We start from the raw sequence: 20,178 nt of genomic DNA, 5'->3' as shown, positions 1-20,178 counted from the left end.
TAAATACTAGGTTGAATTTAGACTATCTCATCAGCAATGGAGAACCAAGGAAAATGGCATGATGAATGCAATGTTTGAAGACGATGAATCTGTCGTCAATAAGCAAGATACATGGAATAAAAGAATCAAGAGAAACAATTAGGAGGCTATTATAAAAGCCTAAGCATAAAGTGATGAAGGTCCAGTTAAGAGTATAATCCATAGAAAGAAAAAGGAATAAGTGACTGTCAGAGATACAAAGACTGAAGAAATAATAGAGAATAGAAACTGATTAGGAAAGAGAACAAGGCAGAGGGAAAATTCCTGGATTTCAAACGCCATGTACTGGAGGAGGATATCACCACTGACAGATCTTCCTTTGCTTTGTTCCCGTACTGGGTGGATGTGAGATGTAAGAAAGAAAAGACAGAAGTTTGAAAAGCGAAAACAAACTCTACCCCAATATCCACTAGGGTGAAGCAATGTAATGCAGCAAAATTTTCTTCTCCCTCAAGTCCTGACCAGTGTGAGTTGTTCTGAGACAAAGACTGACCAGTGTCATAGGAACATGTCTCACTTAGGGGTCATCTCAAGCCTGGAAGCCTCTGCCAACACCCTGATATCCCCCACCCTTTCCTGATTCAGAGCCATCCCTCCCCTGCTCCCTGAGGAATCTGCTTTCCTTCCCAAGTTAAAAATATGCTTCTACTCCCAATCCAAACTGAGCCACACTCATCCATTAACAAGACTGCTGGTGTCTTGTAAACTCAGGAATCTAAACAAATGGCAATAGTATGTTTTGATAGCTTGTTCTTGGATAAATCACATACACACAGATCTCTTTTGAAAACAGAGGATATATTTATCAAGCACACATAAGACTAAAATACAAGTTGACTGCTCTAGGGAAATATTAGCTCAAAAACAAATGTGCCAATCTATCAAGAAAAGAAAAAACCTCTACATGTGGGGAATTTTAGCACTAATTCAGAAATCCCTAAATCCATTCATATATCAAGCATACAAGGAGATGAAATTGTATTCCGTCTTTCCTCCAAATTCCAATGTTCATACACTAGAAACAGGACTAACTGAAGGAAAGAAAGTTAATTTTTTTCCCTGAGTTTACTTTGCAATCAAAACACAATCTCCATTTAAAAAGGTAAAGAAAATACAGCTACGTCTCCATTAATGTGAATAATGAATCCCCTGAAGTGTTTGCATATATTCACACTTATATTATTCTAAGTTATAATTATGTATAATGCAGTGATTGATTCCAGCCCAATGGAAATATACAGTGCAAATTTGAACAGTGCATCTATTTCTCAGGATTTATTGTTCAAAGTAATAGGTATGTAGCTCTAATCAGCTAATACTGCTAATCTACACATTTACTTTTTTAAATGCATCACTGGGGCAACATTTAAAGAATCAAAATTGCTTTAGAACTTCTGTGCATCTGTGGTTTTAACCCAGCAGGTCCTTCCTTGAAGACAGCAGCCTACAACCCAAACACACCTTCATATTTTGTGTGATTCTGGTCCACATACACATCCTCCTTAACAAATCCATCCAGTATTGAGAAGTTTCCTCCAGATTTCTTGACATTACATGGATATTAATGCCATACTATCCATCAGCTACCCCTCAGCCCCACTTTCATTTCTAGTCCTACATCTCTTTGATAATATTTTGTCTATTTTTTCGCATATGCAGATATTGTAAATATACTCCAGCTGATTTACACCTACCTTTCATCTTTCCATTGCCCATCATTTTGGTTTTCCAGATGCCATAGAATCCTATGATTTGAACCAAATATCAGTGGAAGAATACTGAAAGTAAAAGATGAGATCTTATTTCAGGAAGTTATTTCAAGTAGGCAAACTCTTGTGAAACCCTTTGCCAGAAATGCCACATTCAACTGGAAAAGTACAAAAATATCTCCCATGGAAAACTACAAATATTGAGGTATGGTTAGAAATCTTACTCATTAATCATTAACCGGAACCAGTCTAACTTTGGCTCTGTCCTGAGACTTCAGCAAAACTAATATAGTTAATAATAGTTATTTCGGATAGCAGTGTCACATTACAGTGCCCACCACTGGGCATCCATCCATTCCAGAGGACAGAGTATGGAGCTCCATTGTGGAGGATCAGGTCACAGTACATAGCAGGAAACATAACTGTTGCTTAGATACCCATCATTACTCACATCCTTGGATGTTTCTGATGTGATGAACTCCATGTCTGAATTATGGAACCAAATAAGACTCAATTATGGACTTACTAATGTATCAGGGAAACAAAGGCACTCCCATGTGATCTCCTGATCACCTTGCCTAGAAACTCAGAAGCCAACATCATGTGGAACAATTAAGGAGATTAAAAGAAATATCTGATCACTATAACCATCCAACAATTTCTCCAAAGACTTCCTTTGCCTTTTACTCCCATTCTAATATACCACAAATCTCAACCCCAAATGGACCAGCTTGATAAGCATATATCAGCACTGATTGCACCTTGGACAGGATGGACCTTACTTAAACACAGGGGGTACTACTGACCAATTCAGTAATAAGCCTCATGCCCTTCAGACTCATTCTTTGCATTTATGTGCTTCCTCTAATACTGGACACTAGAACTTTCTCAGACAAGGGTGGCATGACTAACCAGAACACATGAATTTAAAGCAACCCAGTTCAGGTACTTGGATTCAAACCTCCCCCTTTGGTTTGGAAAGCAAACTAATATTCAAAGTGTATTAATTAGAATCTTAAAGTCCAAGGATTCAAGATTCTAATTAATATGAAAGCCAAGCCCAGTCCCCTTGTCATTCCCAGATCTTGTCTCTTAGCTGGAAGACTGAGCAGCTCCAACAGATTTCAAAATTCCTTTAGGCTTTCTGGTACAATGGAAAGAACACTGGATTTACAGGCTATATATATATATATATATATATATATATATATATATATATATATATATATATATATATATACCTGCATGATCTGGCCTCAGTTTCATCATCTGAAAAATGGAGTTGTGCCAGTAAACCTATAAGTCCCCTTCTAGATTTAAGTATAGGATCTTAGATGATAATTCCCATAGTGAGAACATCTCTAGAAGATCATAAGATATGTCTGATTTCCCAGCTCCTGATTTTTCTCTTGTCTCCTTGGTCAAGGAATCAAAAAAATGTTTGTTCTGACCTATAATAGAACAGGAAGTGGCCATGAAAATTATCTAGTATATACATCTCCCTCCCTCCACTTTATATAATAGGAAGCTGAGACCCAGCAAGCAGTAAAATACCCAAGATCAGAAACCAAATTATTGGCAAGTTTCTCTGAGTTGCCTTTCTTTGTTTGAGCCTTGAAGCTGTAGATGCCAAAATTCACAATTTGCATTGAACTGTAGGGCCTCTTAGCAATCATACCAAACAAAATCAGATACCTGATCCTCGAGAGGGGATGTTCTATAATGGAAAAGTCACTGGCTTTGGAGCCAGAGAATCTGAGTTCAAATCCTGCCTCTGGATGTATTAACTGTGTGATCTTGGGCAAGTATTTTATTGTCACTAGTTTGGGATTGCTAGGTAGTTCAGTATGTCAGAGTGCCAGACCTGCAGACGGAAGAACCTGGATTCAAATCTGACCTCACTGTGTGGTCCTGAGCAAGTCACTTAACCCCCATTGCCTTGCCCTTACTGCTCCTCTGCCTTGTAACCAATAGTTGTCTTGATTCTAAGAAAGAAGGTAAGGTTTTTATTTTTGTTCCTCATTGGTAAAATGAGATGGGGATTGGATTAGGTGGCCTTTAAGAGCCTTTCCAGATATAAATTGATAATCCTGTAGCCTCTATTCCCATGCAGTTTTGTTTAATGGAGTTTGGAGCTAGAAAATCCAAACTAGTTTTCCAGAATGGTATTTCTCAAAAACTATTTTTCCAGAATAAAACCTCTCTAGGTGCACCCGGGCAGAATTAACAGACATATAAAGTGGTTTTCCCCTAACAGGAAAGACATGAGACTGAGCCTAAATGAAATAGAGTTGCAGACCAGAAAGAATCTGAAGGAAGCATGAAAGTCTGCTCCATGCATTTTGGTCTGTCCTTCTTTCAACTATCATCCCTGGGACCCCAAAAAATTCAGAAGAGATTTGGGCCATGTTAAGATGTGTAAATGGTTCACAAATTGTTCTTGGGCACAAGGGATGGCCTCAGTTGTTCTCACCACAAGCCCCCACTCTCCATCTGTGACAGAGGACCCCAGATAAATTGGGAGGCTGGAGGAGAGGCAGGGAACAGACCCTTAAGAATGAAACTATGAAGCCAGGGCTAAGATAAGAGTAAGGAACAAAGTAGGAAGAGAAGTAGAGGAACTTGAGAGAACCCACCCTTACAAAGAGCTTTCAAAATTAAATTCGTAAATGCCATGGAACTTTGATGTAGCCATAACATTTTCATTGGCCCCATTTCCCAGGCAAGACCAAAAAGTCCAGCCCTTCCAGGAATTTCTCCTAAGCATATCTTGTTGGGGTTTCCTCTCTGTTCTATCTTATACATAATTACAGTGACTCCCCATTACTTCCAGGATTGAACACAAAGTTTTCTATTTAGCATTTAAAGCTCTTCCCAACCCAGACCTTTCCAGGGCTCTTGCACATACTCCTCTTCACATTCATTGGCCAGTCTGAGTGGCTTATTTACCATTCATCATACCAGACACTCCTGTCAACTAGGACGTGCAATGGATAGAGCACTGGACCTGAAAGTCAGGAAGATCTGAGTTCAAATCCAGTGTCAGACATGTCCTCACTCTGTGTTTTTAAAACAAGATATTTAATCTCTGTCTGTTTCAATTTCTTCATCTGTAAAATGGAAATAACAAATAAATAAGCTCAAATGAGACAATATTTGTAAAGTGCTCAGTATAGTGTCTGGCACAGAATAGGTGGTTATTGTTTTTTTTAACCCTTAGCTTCTTAGAATCAATATTATGTATTGGTTCCAAGATAGAAGAGTGGGAAAGGGCTAGACAATGGGGGTTAAGTGACTTTCACAGAATCACATAACAAGTAAGTGTCTGAGTCCAGATTTGAAGCCAGAACTTCCAGTTTCCAGACCTGGCTCTCTATCCACTGAGCCCCCTAGCCTAGCTGTAAACTCTTCATAAACTTCAATAAAAACTTCACAAATATTCGTAGGTTAGATTGAATTGGACTGGACTGGATTGGGTTCAGTGTTTATGTGACATAAATCCAGATTTCACCCTCTGGTGACATTTTTCAGCTGGGGCTTCTGGGAAGGGCTTTTTAAAAATCTGAGGCATTGTGTGACCCTGGGCAAGACACTTGATCCCCACTGGCTAGCCTTTACCACTCTTTTGCCTTAGAACCAATGTATTGCACATACGCACATGAGGTAAGGGTTTTAAAAAAATCTGAGGCAACATGAGCTACATTGACTAGAAGCTGATGAGAAATTTTGCATGTAAGTCATTTGGTCAGTCAAGACTATGTATGCCAAAGTCTTGGGCCTCAGTTTCCCTATATGTAAAATGAAGAGGACTAGATAGCTCTTGAGGTCCTTCCCAGGTCTAAATCTGTGATAGCAGTGTATTAGGTCTTGAACCCTATGAGGAAATGCAGAAGATGTGCTCACCCTACTTGAATAAACACAGCCCTCCTCCTCCAATCTGATGGAAGAAATACAGTTCCTTCTCTCAGAGTGTCCCCAGTCTGAATGAAAACATTATGTCCATGTTCAGAGCCAGTTGGTTAGATCTCTCATCCCTTCCCCCCACAAAGTGCCCCTTCCCTAGAAATGGGGGGGGGGGGAGAAAGCGAGAGCGTTATGGAAAGGTCTGTTTCTGTGATTGATGGGCACCGTAGAGGCTGGACTCTCCAAGGCTGTTCCCACAGTCCTACACTCGGGGCATCTCCCTCCCTCCCTTCACCGCAAAGGCGTCTGACCCATTGGAATGAATCCTGAGCCATCTCTGACACAGGAATTTTGGCTCTTTCCTCACGTTCTGCTTTCCCTCTCTGACTCTGGCTGGGTTTCCTCTCCTTTCCCTTTCCCACCCAATCTGGCTCCCAGCCTCCACTCCCCATTTCCTAAGCTCTCCCAAAGGGCACAGGACCAGCAGCCCCACTGGTGATCTTGTTTCCAAAGAAGATGAAAACTCCTTTCCAGAAAATGCCATTTCTTCCCCTGCCAGATGTCGTAGCAACATAAGGAAAAACAAAGGTCTTGGCAGGAGAAATTCTCTGAATTGGGCACTTTTTGAAATATCTTTTTTCAGAATTTTCTTGAAGGTGGATGATCCCAAAAGGCAGCTTTGAAGAGGCCACATGATCACAGCCAGTCCCCGAGCATGAAGGGATGATGGGAGGGGCAGCTGTTTCTATCGTTTATATTTTTTATTATATTATTATTATAACATACATTATATTTTTCCTTTCCTCATAACTTTTTTTTCATATTGGGAATTCTTGTTTAGCCTTGTACAAGGCAACATTTATTAAGAACTTACTGCATGCCAGGCACTAAAGGTACATTTTATTATAAGATTTTTTTTAAAAGACAGTTCCTACCCTCAAGAAGCTTAATTCTAATGGGGGAAAACAACATACAAAAGGAACTGAGGTGGGAGAGAGGTGGGATATGCAGGCAATGTCTAATTTCAAAGTCTAGACAGAAAGAAGCAGATCTGGGAAGAGAATGAAGGATGGCTGGCCTGACTCCCTCCCCAAAATAGAAACCTTGGGAGGAACTCACCAATGTGAGAAGGGGCTGGCATGATGGAGAACGAGAAGGACCCAGCAGCTAAGAGAAGTTCCAGGATGAAATGGCAATGAAGTGAGGCAAAGTCAAGACTGTAAAGAAAATGGCCAATTTGTGGATATGAAAGAATGGTGGAGAATCAGCAGTAGCCCCTGCTAGATCCTGGCTAGGTGTGACTAGACAACTTCCAGACTATCTAGGATATTTAAGGCATTTGCAATGTCATCTATATTCCCTGACTATCCCTCTCCAAAAAAAAAATGTCAGTTTTAATTGTCTTGGATGACACTGTTTCCCAAACCATCTATAAATCTCTATTCTTCAACCTCAGATTTTTTAATCTGGTCTTTAACTCTTTTAAACTTAGAACCCAGGTCCACACTCTCAGACTTACTCATTGTAAGAGTTCTTTTTTAACCCTTACATTTCTGTCTGAGAATCAATACTAAGTATCAGTTCCAAGGTAAAAAAGTGGGAAAAGGTAGATAATTGTAAATAAAAGTAAAAAAGTGGGAAGAGTCAGATAATTGAGGTTAAGTGACTTGTCCAGGGTCACACAGCTGGAAGTATCTGGGGCCACATTTGAACTCAGGACTTCCCATCTCCAGGGCTCTCTATCCACTGAACCACCTAGCTGCACCTCATTAGAAGATTCTACTTTACCATCCCATAATGCCAGTGTCTTCTCCAAGTAGGTAGAACTAAATAATGATGCTAATCAATCCTACTAGTTCCCATGTGTCCTCCTAGATCAGTGATCCTACCTCCTAGATCATACCTATGGCATGGTTGCCAACTATGGCATGAAGAGCACTCTCTGTGGGCACATTTGCCACCCTCTCCCCCAACCTCCCCTCCCCCAGAGTTTGTTATTAGAAAGGTAGAAGAAAAATAAGAAAAAAATTAAAAAATTAAAAAAAAGAAAGGTAGAAGGACTTGGGCAGAGCTTCTCCCTTCCCCCTCTCCACTGAGTCTAATGACATATTTTTCAGCCCAATGGGAGTGTTTCCATCCTCCCTCCCCTGTGTGGGGTAAAGGTGGGCATGCCCAGCACTAGATTGTGGGGGGTAGGGCATGGCATGTGGTCTCAGGGATTAGGTGTAGGCAAATGGGCTCTAAAAGGCTCACCATCACTGTCCTAGATCTTGCTAACTCCATTAGAGCAATCTTTGCTCTGAATTACAATAGTAACCTTGACACTAGGAAGAGTAGATTAAATGTTGAAAAACAATCATGATCCAGAACGATCTGAACAATCTAGAAGGTTGACATGAATCTAAGACTAATTTGAATAAATAAATGTAAGATGCTTGGTTCCTGGATGATTAAATTTGTGAGTGGATCCAAAGAACAAAAGAGAGAAACAAACAGTATCTATAAGAAGGTTGTAGCATGTTTCCAGTGATGACATGTTCTAGAAATGACTTCACTGAAGTAATGTGTGGCCATAAATGGAGATAATATGAGATCATAAATGGAATACTCACAAATATATATATATATATGTATATATATATATGTACATATATATATATATATTTGAAAATCTCTTACACATTGAGAAGATCCTCCATGGAGAAGCTATCAGAGAACTTGACCAACAACAAGAAGGCTTTACTGGGTCACTTATCCTAATCATTAAAATAAAAAGGCAATAAAGTATTAAAATAAATGTAAAGTCAGCGGTTCAAAAAATCAGGTGTATATGTATAGCATAGGGATATATAGATATTATAGATATACAACACATGTTTTTTGTTTTGTTTTGTTTTTGGAAGGTAACATGGAAGGAGTGGGGAGATTGGGGAGAGCTGGATGACCACTAGCTTCATATAAGTCAACAGTATGACTGCAACCAAAAAAGGTAATGTGATCAATCATGTACTACATTTACTAGACAAGTGGTATCTACAGTAAGGAAGGCAATAACCCTGCTTTATCTCTCCTGGTCAGACCTCAGCTGGGTTTATTTCTAGGAATTCATTTTAGGAAGGACACCGAGAAATTTGAGTCTTTACAGAGATAGGTGAATAGGACAGTGGGTGGAGTAGATATTATTTCAAATGAAAATTCTTTTTTTAAAAACTATGGATATATTTTTCCTGGCAAAGAGAAGATTTAGGGGGAAATCTAAAGACTGTTTTCAAGTTTATGAAGGGCTTATCCATAGAAGAAGAATTAACTTGTTCTATTTGTTCCTAGATGGCAGAACTTAGAACAATCAAACAATTAGCAAACATTTTTAGGGTATATGCAATAGAGAAGCAACTTTGAGATTGACATCAGGAAAAATTTCCTAGCAATTACAGGCATCCAAAAATGGGATGTGCTATCTTAGAAAGCAATGGATTTTCCCTTATTTGAGGTCTTTAGCCAAGAGTTAGGTGACCATTTCACTTGTGGCTATAGCAGGGTTCTTGCTAAAGTACTGATGCCTTCTGAGAGAACGTCTGGGAGCCCTCCAAGGTCTACCCTCCACCCTATCCAATCAGAGAGGGAGGGCCCCAAGAGGCAGAGGATATTAAGGGATATGTTTCAAAATTGATTTAATTTTGTAGGAATGAATTAATTTATGTAGAAAATAGTGAAATCCAGGTGAGCCAGGCAGGAAGTATATGCCTGTGAAAAACATGTGTATGCATAATGTCTTGGTGTATATTTTCTGTATATATACTTTGTATATACTATTTTTGACATCAAGTGAAATTGCTAGATCCACCTTTCTCTACATGGTTTCATTGTTTCTATCTAGGATTTGCAATTCTATCTAATCAAAATTAGCTCTGAGGGGGCAGCTGGATAGCTCAATGGTTTGAGAGTCAGGCCTAGAGATGGGTCCTAGGTTCAAATATGGCCTCAGACACTTCCCAGCTGTGTTACCCTGGTCAAGTCACTTGACCCCCATTGCCTAGCCCTTACCATTCTGCTGCCTTGGAACCAATACACAGTATTGATTCCAAGACAGAAGGTAAGGGTCTAAAAAGAAAATTAGCTCTGAGCCCCCACTCACAGGGTATAGGGCGCATCTTTTTATATCCACTAAATTTTCAATGAGCACTAGTAGAATGATGACCTTGGAATATAATGGGCTTTTTTTTCCATTTTACCTAGAAGTTAACTCCTATGCTAGGGTGATGCATAGATTATTTTCACTCAGTTTAGAATCAATAAGTAAATAATATGTAATGAATTAAAAACAGTGCATGAAATATATATCTAAGTAGCTGCAAGTTGACTGATATCTTAGAATCTGAAAGAAATACAATCAATAGGGACCTAGGAGATCTAAAGCACAGTCTGAATCATCCCTTGAGCAGGCAAAGAAGTATAACCCCAGTTCTTTAGGTGTGCTTGACTCACACTTCAGTATGGTGATTCACACTTCTCATAGGACTAGTAAGTAAATAGAGACAGAAAAAACCTGGAGTCAGGCTCTCAGCTCATAGCATAAGAGTTTGACTATAGGATCTAAGGAAAGTAGAGTTTGGGGATGGCTAGTCTAGTAGCTAGAACAGGAGGAGGGAGCTGGCACAGTCAATTTGATGGCTAGGTGGAAGGTGTGGAATGGAATGGAGAAAAATTAGAGGCAAGGAGAGCAATCAGAAAGTTCAGGCATGAAGAGCTGAGTTCCTGTACCAGGATGATAGCCTTGTAACAGGAAATAAGGAGGCATATAGGAGAGTTGTTAAGGTAAAATCAACAGAAATGGCAAGATACTGGATATGATGAGAAAGAGTGAGGAATTGAGGATGGTGCTAGCATTGTGAGTCTCAGTGATTAGGGAAACAGTGGTGCCTTTAACATTAATAGGAAAAAAGAATAGGAGAAGAGTTTGGGAGGGGGGAAAGTAATGAGTTCTCTTTTGTACCTATTGAGTTTGACGTGTCTACAGGACATCTAACTCGAGATGTCCAAAGGTTGCTGGAGATGGGAGACTAGAGATCAGGAGAGAGGTTTGCTTCAGGTGAATAAATAGATCTAAGAATCATCTGAATGCACCCACAGTTTGCTGACTCCTGCCTTAAGCTAGCACATCAAGTTATATCAGATTTTACAACCTTGGACAAGAGCTGAATCTTGCCTAGGTCTACCTCACTTGCCCCAGCCCTTGGCCAGTCTAACCCCTTAGATGTTGTAATATAAGCACTCATGGAAAAAAATTTAATATTAGTTGAATGAGTTTTAAATGAAGGAAAAACTAAATTATATTACTGTGTGGCTTTGGAATTCATTGATCTTCTTACATGGCCTTTTAAAAGATCTATATTTTTCTTTCACCAGTAATTCATGCATTCATCAGGCTCCAACAGGTTGCATTGAAAACATTCAGTTTTCCCTTACCAATGGCATAGGAGTACCATCTGTAGTGGCTTGAAAGGGTAATTGTGGCTAAACAGTGGGACAACAGCATGCTGGGGGAAATAACTTGCTTTTGCCAGTCTTTCTGATGTGGTTTCTAGGCATGCAATGCAATTGAAAAACAGGAATTCTGTTTACTAAAGGAATTGAAAAAAATTCCTTTCCATTCAAGTATAGTTCCCTATTGCTTACCTAATAAAGTCTTCCTAAACTCCTTAGCCTGACTCTAAGCTCACTTTTCTATATAACTCCAAATAATACTTTGGGGCTTGTCTCAGATTATTTCTCTTCATGTACTCCCCAACCAACTTGGAGCATTTGCCATTCCCCAATACATGCCCCATGTTTTTCTACCATTCCCTATACCTAAAGTGCCTTCTTCCATCTCTGCTCAAAATCACAGTCATTCTTCTAGACCCAATTCAAATTCCATCTTCTCGAATAATTCCTCGCTGCTTCCCCCTTTTCCCCACTGAAAGTGATATCTTTTTGTCCATGACTTGTAGCATCTCATTTATATCTGTCTTTGACACTCATTCGTGCTATTCCATCCAGTTATTTGCATAAATATCTTGTCTCCCATTCTAGACTTCAAGCTCTTTGAAGATACAAACTTTTGCCAATTGTTTTTATTTTTCTTCAGTGCCAGGAATTTGTACTTTATAAGATCATAAGATTCTAAGTTAGGAAGGACCTTACAGATCAGCTAATGTTTCATCCTTTAGGGAATGAGAAAAAAGGGAATTCCAGAGAGGGTAAGTGACTTAACCAAAGTCAGCACACAATGGAAGGTTGGCAGTATCTAAATTTGTGCTCATAAAAACAGCTAGGCAGGTGGCTCAGAAATTAGAAAGCCAGGCCTGGAGATGGGAGATCCTGGGTTCAAATGAGACCTTGGACACTTCCTAGGTGGGTGATTCTCTGCAAGTTGCTTAAACCGAATTGCCTAGCACTTACTACTCTTCTGTCTTGGTACTGATACTTAATATAGATTCTAAGACTAAAGGAAGAGTTTTGAAAAAAAATAACAGCTTGGTAGTAAACAGAATAGAGCAAGAAGATTTGAGTGCAGATCCAAACTGAACCATTTCATTATTAGTTTCTGATCCTGGACAAGTCATTGAATGTTCTCTTCCTTAATTTCCCCATTTCTAAAATGGGATTGATAATAATAGCACCTATATTATTGCCGCTTCATTATAGTGCTCAGCAAATTTTGAGTGAATTGATATAGTGAGACTGTCATAAGTAATCTCCAAAAGCATGCCAAAGGCAACATTTGAAATTATTTTCAGTGATACGAAGGACCATTGCTGGTTCCAGGGTAGCAAAAGGTCTCTGGTGACTTCCCATTTTCCATCTTCTATCTCACAGAAGAAGGAGGATCTACTGGAAGGGTTTCCTTTTCTATTGTCAGCCATTCCACTTAGGAATGAGAGGAGAGGGATACTAAGAGAGTTCCTATGATGAAGGCTACAATGGAGTTGAAGAAATAATAGGAGAGAGGAGACAGATAAAGAGGGGGATGGAGGGAAGAGTCGCAGAGTGTATTCTAAATCCTTTTGTTTTTCCTGGTCTTGACAAGGAAACAAACTCTCTCCCTTATTTATCACGTGGAATAAGGTGTTAAAATATTGTTATACAAGTAGGTTCAGAGGAGGACAATGAGTCAAAAACCATTTCCTACAAAGTTCATTTGAAGGATCATCATATGGAGATGCTTAGTCTGAAAAAGAGGAAATTTAGAGGTGATCCATCTCAAAAATTATCCTGAAGAAGAGTGAGCAGAATTATTCTAGGTGACTCCAGAAGGCCTAGGACCAAGAGTGGAATTAACAGGGAGACAGCGTGTAAATAAAAATAAGGTGGAGCTTTCTAAAAATATGAATTCTTCAGACATAAAAAAATCTTCTGGCAGAGAGAAAGAACTCCTCAGCACTCCCAGTCTTCCAGGAGAAATGCTGTAGAAAGAGGGCTAGACCTAGGGTCCAATTTTTCTCTGACTAGTTCTGGACTTGAGGTCAAGTCACTTCATTTTAACTTTTCTAAGCCTCAGTTTCCTCCTCTCTAGATGGAGATAACAATGCATGTAGAACCCCAGTAGCAGCTACACCTTGCCTCTCTTATTAATCTATCTATTTCTGTTGATAGCAACACTACAAAGTCTCAGCTTCATTTTTGATCTTCCTCTCCCCTTCCCCACAAATATCCAGTCAATTATAGAGTTCTGCCATGGCTCCCTTGATTTTATTTCCTTGCTCAAAAACCTTCAGTTATTCCCTTCATCTGCTGAATAAAGTATTTTCCCATATCCTGCTATTTAGATCCCTCTTTCAATCTCCCTTTCTCACACTACAACACTTCCTGTGTGATACAATGCATTCCAAAACACAACTTCCCTCCCCCCATTTCCTATTCTTATCTTGCCCCTCCCTTGAGCTTTGAGCCTTTGCACATGTCCTCTACCACCTATTCAAATCACTCCTTTCCTTCTAGGTCCAACTTCAATGCCACTTACTCCATGAAGCCCTCCTTTTTCTTCCAGTTGAAAATAATCCTCTTCTCACATTTCTCATGGTTGTTTTGGAGGTGATGACAGCTGGATCTCTAGAAAGCAGCCCTAGGTTTTAAGAGAAGCCTAGGTTCTACCCTGGATCCTCCCAATCTTACTATTTTTCTCTCATGACTCCACTCAAAGTTTCCCTGAAGAACATAAGAATTTAGTCTGTAACTTGTTCTCTCCAGAAAAGCTAAGTATCTATGCAAACACTCAGGCTAGTATCACATCATATTAAGGTCAGGTTTTATTTAAACTTATTTAACTTGAAATAAAATATAAACCACAAAGAATTCATATCCAAATCCATAGATAGTCAATGGAAGCCACCTTTCCAGGGACTCCCACACTGACAGTATTTACCCTATCGTTGAGGTTGCCCTACCCTTGCAAGGGAAAAATAGTTTGGGTCATCAAAGGTTCCCCTTTCCACATTCCTCATAACATCCAACACAACTAAAGGACAAATGTACTCCTTCACAGCATGACTCTGTCCCTTGCTGCTTCTCACTGCCAACTTCTGTTTGGTCTAGGACATTGGCACTGTCCAGAAAGTCTTCTTCAATGTCATGGAATTTTTCTCTTTGCCCAGGAATTTCTCTTGTTCCTACAGGTCTTGACTTAAAACAGAAAGTCTTTACCTCTGCATCTAATGCAATCTCTCTTGCCACATGATCCCAGCATCTTCACCTATGGACAGCATAGCCCCCAACTCTTGTAGTTTCCTTGCGGAATCATAGACCAATGCCACCATCCATCCAGGAAACCAAAAAGTCTGTGTGTGTCCAAATGCCATCTCTCTGGTCACATGCCTATCTTAGACTATCTATATAAGCTCCTTGAGGGCAGAGCTATATCTCATATCACTGCCGAATGACAATATCTTGCACAGTACCTCCCAGGTGCATTATCAATGTCTGGGGAATGGCAATTCTTGTGAAAACTAGCAAAACTAGGCATTCTATAATCAAATGGTATTGATGAGAATCAGATTTTAGTATTATGGATGTTTACAGAAGGGACCAGATAACAGTTATCTTGGAAAACAGTGAGCCATTTTTGTCAGATACAGAAAATTATCTAATCATCAAACCTATCAATGAATTTCCCCAATAAAGAGGAATTTCATCTCAGTAGACCTTCAGTCATCATATGGCTCAGTGAGAAAATCACCATTTCAGGTGTTCTTGACCTTTTTTTTTTTGTGGAATGGACTCCTTCAGCAACAGGCTGACGAAGCCTATGGAACCCTTCTCAGAATAGTATACAAAGAGTTGCTAAGGAGACCAATTATATTAAAGTGCTGATATTAGATTTTTTTTTAAGTTTACATACTCCCAGGTTAAGAATCTCTGACCTAATGCATTTGGTATCAAGTGTTCTCAGGATTATTGAATATTGAAAACCCATTTGAGAGGCCCCTCAGAGAGTCACCGAGAGAAAAATCAGAAATGTTCTTGTTTCTGGTCTGTGTCTCTTCCCACAAATACATAATGATCTGCTAGCCACCATGACTAATTCTCTTGGACACTGCTATTCTTGCCCTAATGGCTCATGTACTTAACTGTCCTCAGTGGGGGCTGTTAGTACTCAGAGAGGTGTTAAAAAACAGAGTGTGGGTGCCTTTGCCAAACTCAAACACACCATTCTGATGTGTTAACAACAAGGCCAGCAGCCAACCTGGGCAGCAGCCATCAGTTTAAAAACATTAGGTTAAGAGCAGAAGTGTCAACACAGCAACAGTCTCCTAATTTGGGCATCAGCCTCTCTGACTCTCTATCTCTGTTTCTGTCTCTGGCTCTGGCTCTGGCTCTCTGGCTCTCTCTCTGTGTCTCTCTCTGTCCCTCTGTCTCTGTCTTTGTCTCCCTCTGGCTCTCTCACTCTGTCTCTCTGTTTCTCTGTCTCTGTCTTTATCTCTGTCTGTCTGTTTCTCTGATGACTGTCTCACTCTGACTCTCTGTTTCTGTTTCTCTGTCTCTCTGTTTGTCTATCTCTCTGTCTACCTCTCTCTGTCTCTCTCTATCTGTCTCTGTCTCTCTCTGTTTCTCTGTCTCTGATTCTGTCTCTTTGTCTCTGTTTCTGCCTCTCTCTCTGCCTCTCTCTCTGTCTCTTTGTCTCTCTCTCTCTCTCTCTCTCTCTCTCTCTCTCTCTCTCTCTCTCTCTCTCTCTCACACACACACACACACACACACACACACACACACACACCAGGAAAGGGATCAGAGTATGCTGTAGGACTAGTAGTTTCGAGGAAGGCTATGATTTGCTTAATTTATAATTCAGTGCCACAATGCACAATGCTGATGGACTAGAGCTAGAGTAATATCTCAGATACAATGCACAATGAGTTCTACTGAGATTCAACTCCCTCCACCCATTTTTCCTCCACCCACACTACTCAACCCCTGCATGCCTTCTCCCCAAAACATCCCTGAATGTCATCTACATTTTCCTTGGCCATTGGCCACTTTTGGTCCTCAGAGGAAGTTAATGATAAATGCATGATAAATGATCTCTTCAGTTGACTACACTTACAAAGGGAAAATGTGAGGGTGTGTAATTCAGGCTCTTCAGATCCCAGTTTATCTCCTACCACCAAGGTCAGAATTTTAACCTTGGCCATGAAGAAAGCCAACCAAGGACTTATAACTCTTAAATAAACTCTTAAACATCTTGAAGTATAAGGAAAGCACACAGCAGCTGGGCTATCATTAGCCAGACACAGATACCAAAACCTTTATTGTACCAGATTCCTATCTCATTTCCTTTTGTCAGGCCAGTACTTTGCCCCAGACTGTTGGGGAAAATCATAAAGTTAGAGCTGAATGGGATCTGTTCCAAGCTTTCATTTCCAGATGAGAAAACTAAGGTTTAGAGAAGCTAAGTGAATTATCCAAAGTCACACAGATAGTATAGGGCAGAGTCAGAAATTGAACCCAGGTTCTCTGATTCCAAATTAGTACAGCCCATCTCTTTAAGATTGACTGAGAGCAGGTCTGTACAGCAGCCAGCTGTAGCCAACTTGTGAGAGCTGATTGTTAAATTTTATTTCTATTATATATTATATATAATATATATATATATTAAATTTAAATTTTCAATGTTAAATTTTCAAATTTAGGATTTGGAGCTGGAAAAGACTTTCTAAATCACCCAGTAGGACTCTTCTATTTTGCAGGTGAGAAAAGTGAAAACCAGGCAGGTGGTGACATTCTCATGGACAAACAGGTATTGGTACATATCTAAGCCAGATTTTAAGCCCCGATTGCCTGAACTCCACAGTCAGTGTTCTCACTATGACACTCCACTGCTTTTCTACCTCTCTTGCTCTCAATAGCCTAGTTGAGTTCCATTCTAGCTCTTTAAAGATTCTTCTGTCTTATAGGCAAGACTCACTATCCCTTGGAGACAGAGCAACGTGCATGTGAATAGTTTTTCTCAACTCAGAATTTCACTTTTTTTAGGTCAAAGGTTTCCATGCAAAGACCAGTGATAATAATACTACCTTAGAATTGTATGATGCTTAAGTTTTCAAAGCATATGTTGATGGGTTGGTTGTTGTCCTTCATACTTGAAGAGGAACAAAATGGCATCAGGATGTTGGCGTCAATGTCCAGTGTGTCCCACTATGGCTGATCAGACAATATGAGCTCAGGAGGTTCTACCACAGGTCAGACACAAATAATCCACATAAATATGCAAAGTGGAGATGCCTCTAAAAGTGGGCACCTCACATTTCTTTTGAGCACCTGCAATTCTATTGTGCTCATAGAACACAGTGCCAGCATCTCCCATGTCTCACACTTGATACCAAAATTCTTCAGGGAGATCTTTTGGGTATCTCTGTGTTAATTCTTCTGTCCTCCTTGTGTGTGCTTGCCTTGTGGGAGTTCTCCATAAAATAGCCTTTTAGGCAAACATACATTGGCATTCAAACAATGTGGCCAACCCATTAGAGTTGAGCTATCTGCATTAGAGTCTGACTGCTTGAGAGTTCAGCTTGAGAAAGGATTTCAATATCAGGAACCTTTCTTTGCCATGTGATCTTCAGAATCTTTCTAAGAAAATTCAAATGGAAAAGGTTCAATTTTCTGGCATAAAGCTATGACCATTAGCAAATCACATTATTTCCCTGAACCTTAACTTCTTCAACCATAAAATAGATATCATAATGCCAATAGTATTTATTTCACAAAGTTTTTATGAAGATCCGATAAAATGGTTTAAATAAAAGTTTATATAAACCCATACACAAAGTCCCACTCCAGTGCCTTCTCTTGGCATGGAAGGGTCTTGGGTCCTTGAAAGATATGCAAAAGGATAGGAGCACTAGTAAACCCTACTATACTGAAAAGGCTTTAATGTATGGTCTGGGAAAGGACCAAATCTGTTTTCCAAGGACCAATTCAGCCAATCCTAAAGAGGCATATCACCTGGTAATGAAATATTTTTTATTCTGGTAGCCTAAAAAAAAACAAAGAAAAATAAGCAAGTAGCCTTACTCTTGTGTGGTCCCATTCTGCTATTGCAGAGAAAATGGCAGAGTAGTATGAAAGGGCGAAGAAGGTGCTAAGAATCTCACAGTTTTTCAGCTATCAACAAACTATACTTAACTATTGGTACTCTAAATGAGTGAACCTTGTTCAGTGAGCAATGAGTAAATATATTGCTGGAGGCCTCTTGAATAATGTCAGTTGTGCCATTCCTATTATAAATTAAAACAGAAAGAAAAAGAGAGTTTAACTAATTAGAGGGCATCTCCTATAAAAAAAAAAAGGAGTTGGGAGAGAGTTTTTACTGCATATTCAATATTATAAGACATATTATTTCATGGGATCTATGGTCAATACATACTGTAATACCATTAAGTATCTGAAAGAATTTTAAAGATCAAGCAAGACTTGAAAGAAGAACTATGAAAGGATATTGCACAATACACATATTCAGACTTTTTCAATGTTTTGCTGGGTTTTTTCTTCTTTTTTGTCTTTAAACATTGTTTATTATATGAGATGGCTCTCTTGGAGGGTGAAGGGAAACTATGAGGATGTAAAATAAATACATCAATAAAACTTGTTTTTAAAAGATAAATATTTGCCAAAAGGTCCCAAAAAATAATTTTAATTTATGCAACAATATCACTTACTTTTTTAATTTCCATAAGATATTTGATGAGACCATCCAAATCAAAACAATATATCTGATACACAATGACTTAAATTCAAAGATGAATTAAAATGAGTTTAAGGAGAAATAGATGGGAAAGTATTGTTTAGGAGAAAGAAATGAGAAGACCAAAATTTAGTGCTATAAAGAATCCTCAGACCTATCTAGCATAAAGACTTTCTTCATACAAACAAAGAGTTGTTAGCTACTAGGCAGAGAACACCATCATAAACAATGAAAGTGATCACATATTAAAGAGAGGGAAAGATGACTGATTGGCATGAGAATTATCCCTAAGTCAGTTAATTATGAAGTTAAACCATCAACTAAAGAATAATAGCTAGCATTTAGATAATGCTTTAAGGATGGCAAAGTGCTTTACATAATATTATCTCATTTGAATCTCATAACTTTCCAAGGTAATTTTGTATTATCATCCTTTAAGAGATAAGGAAATTGAAACTAAGAGAGATTAAGTGAGTTGCCCATGGTCACATAGCTAGAAAGTGTCTCAGACCGATATCCAGTGCCACTTAGATGCCTTGATAGTAATGAAAATAAGATATGGCATAAAATTAATATTTAACTCTTATTTAACAAGCAACTGAAAATACAAAATGAGAAATGGATAACAGAAATGACATTGACATAGATTATTATAATTTCATCCAAGTTAAACCAATATAAATTAATTGCTATCACCAAAGAGAACAGAAAGCACCTCAGTCAGCAAACATTCGACTTGCTTGCCAAATGGAGAGATGCTTTGCCAAAGGTAACACTAGGTTAGAATATAAGCTTATCTGTAAAAATTTTATGAAGAATAACAATGGATGATTGTAAGCAGAATCATCTCATAAAATAAAGAGAAACAGAGGAGGATAAAACCAGTTTAAAGAAACCTTGGCAAGATATCCAGCTAAACAAAGTCATCCAAAGGGCATTCAAGGATAAAAATGGAAAGAGGACTACCAAAAGAAGAAAAAAATGGAAAAGATTTGCAAAAGAAAATTTCAATAATCTGTTTGTCTTGTCAAACATAGTGATGCCACTATACATGGACCCTAATATCACAGTAACTGAGATGCTTATGGAAGAGGTAGAAATGGGCATGGAAAAGATAAAAACAACAAAAAAGCAACCAGATTGGATCAATTATGTCTGGAAGGGATTCATGCTGGAAAGGATATAATTATGAGGGCATTGAGGGACTGATATACAAGATCTCTAAAAAAGGGAAAGACATCAAAGGCATGGAAAAATCTCAGACCTTATTTATACCAAAGGAAAAAAATGTCTAAGAGAACCTCAATAACTACC

The 20,178-nt window shown here is 39.0% G+C and overlaps 1 protein-coding gene across 4 annotated transcripts in view; it reads right to left on the bottom strand.

The window, feature by feature from the left end:
• The window catches only part of LOC103096724 (E3 ubiquitin-protein ligase TRIM7-like), a 263,229-nt gene that overhangs the window by 46,766 nt on the left and 196,285 nt on the right, over nt 1-20,178 (bottom strand). The window contains exon 1 of one of the 4 annotated variants that reach the window (XM_007476980.3): nt 1,734-1,921. The exons of 2 other annotated variants lie outside the window; for them this stretch is intronic. The gene's annotated coding sequence lies outside the window, so the exon portion shown is untranslated. Of the gene's footprint in view, nt 1-1,733; nt 1,922-20,178 lie in introns of those variants that run through there. One more of the 4 variants, XM_056824396.1, reaches the window with a different exon arrangement.

The sequence above is a fragment of the Monodelphis domestica genome, chromosome 1 (genome assembly GCF_027887165.1).
Source record: "Monodelphis domestica isolate mMonDom1 chromosome 1, mMonDom1.pri, whole genome shotgun sequence".
NCBI lineage: Eukaryota > Metazoa > Chordata > Mammalia > Didelphimorphia > Didelphidae > Monodelphis > Monodelphis domestica.
Note: the sequence above shows the minus strand (reverse complement) of the source record. Positions and strands in the feature narration are given on the sequence as shown.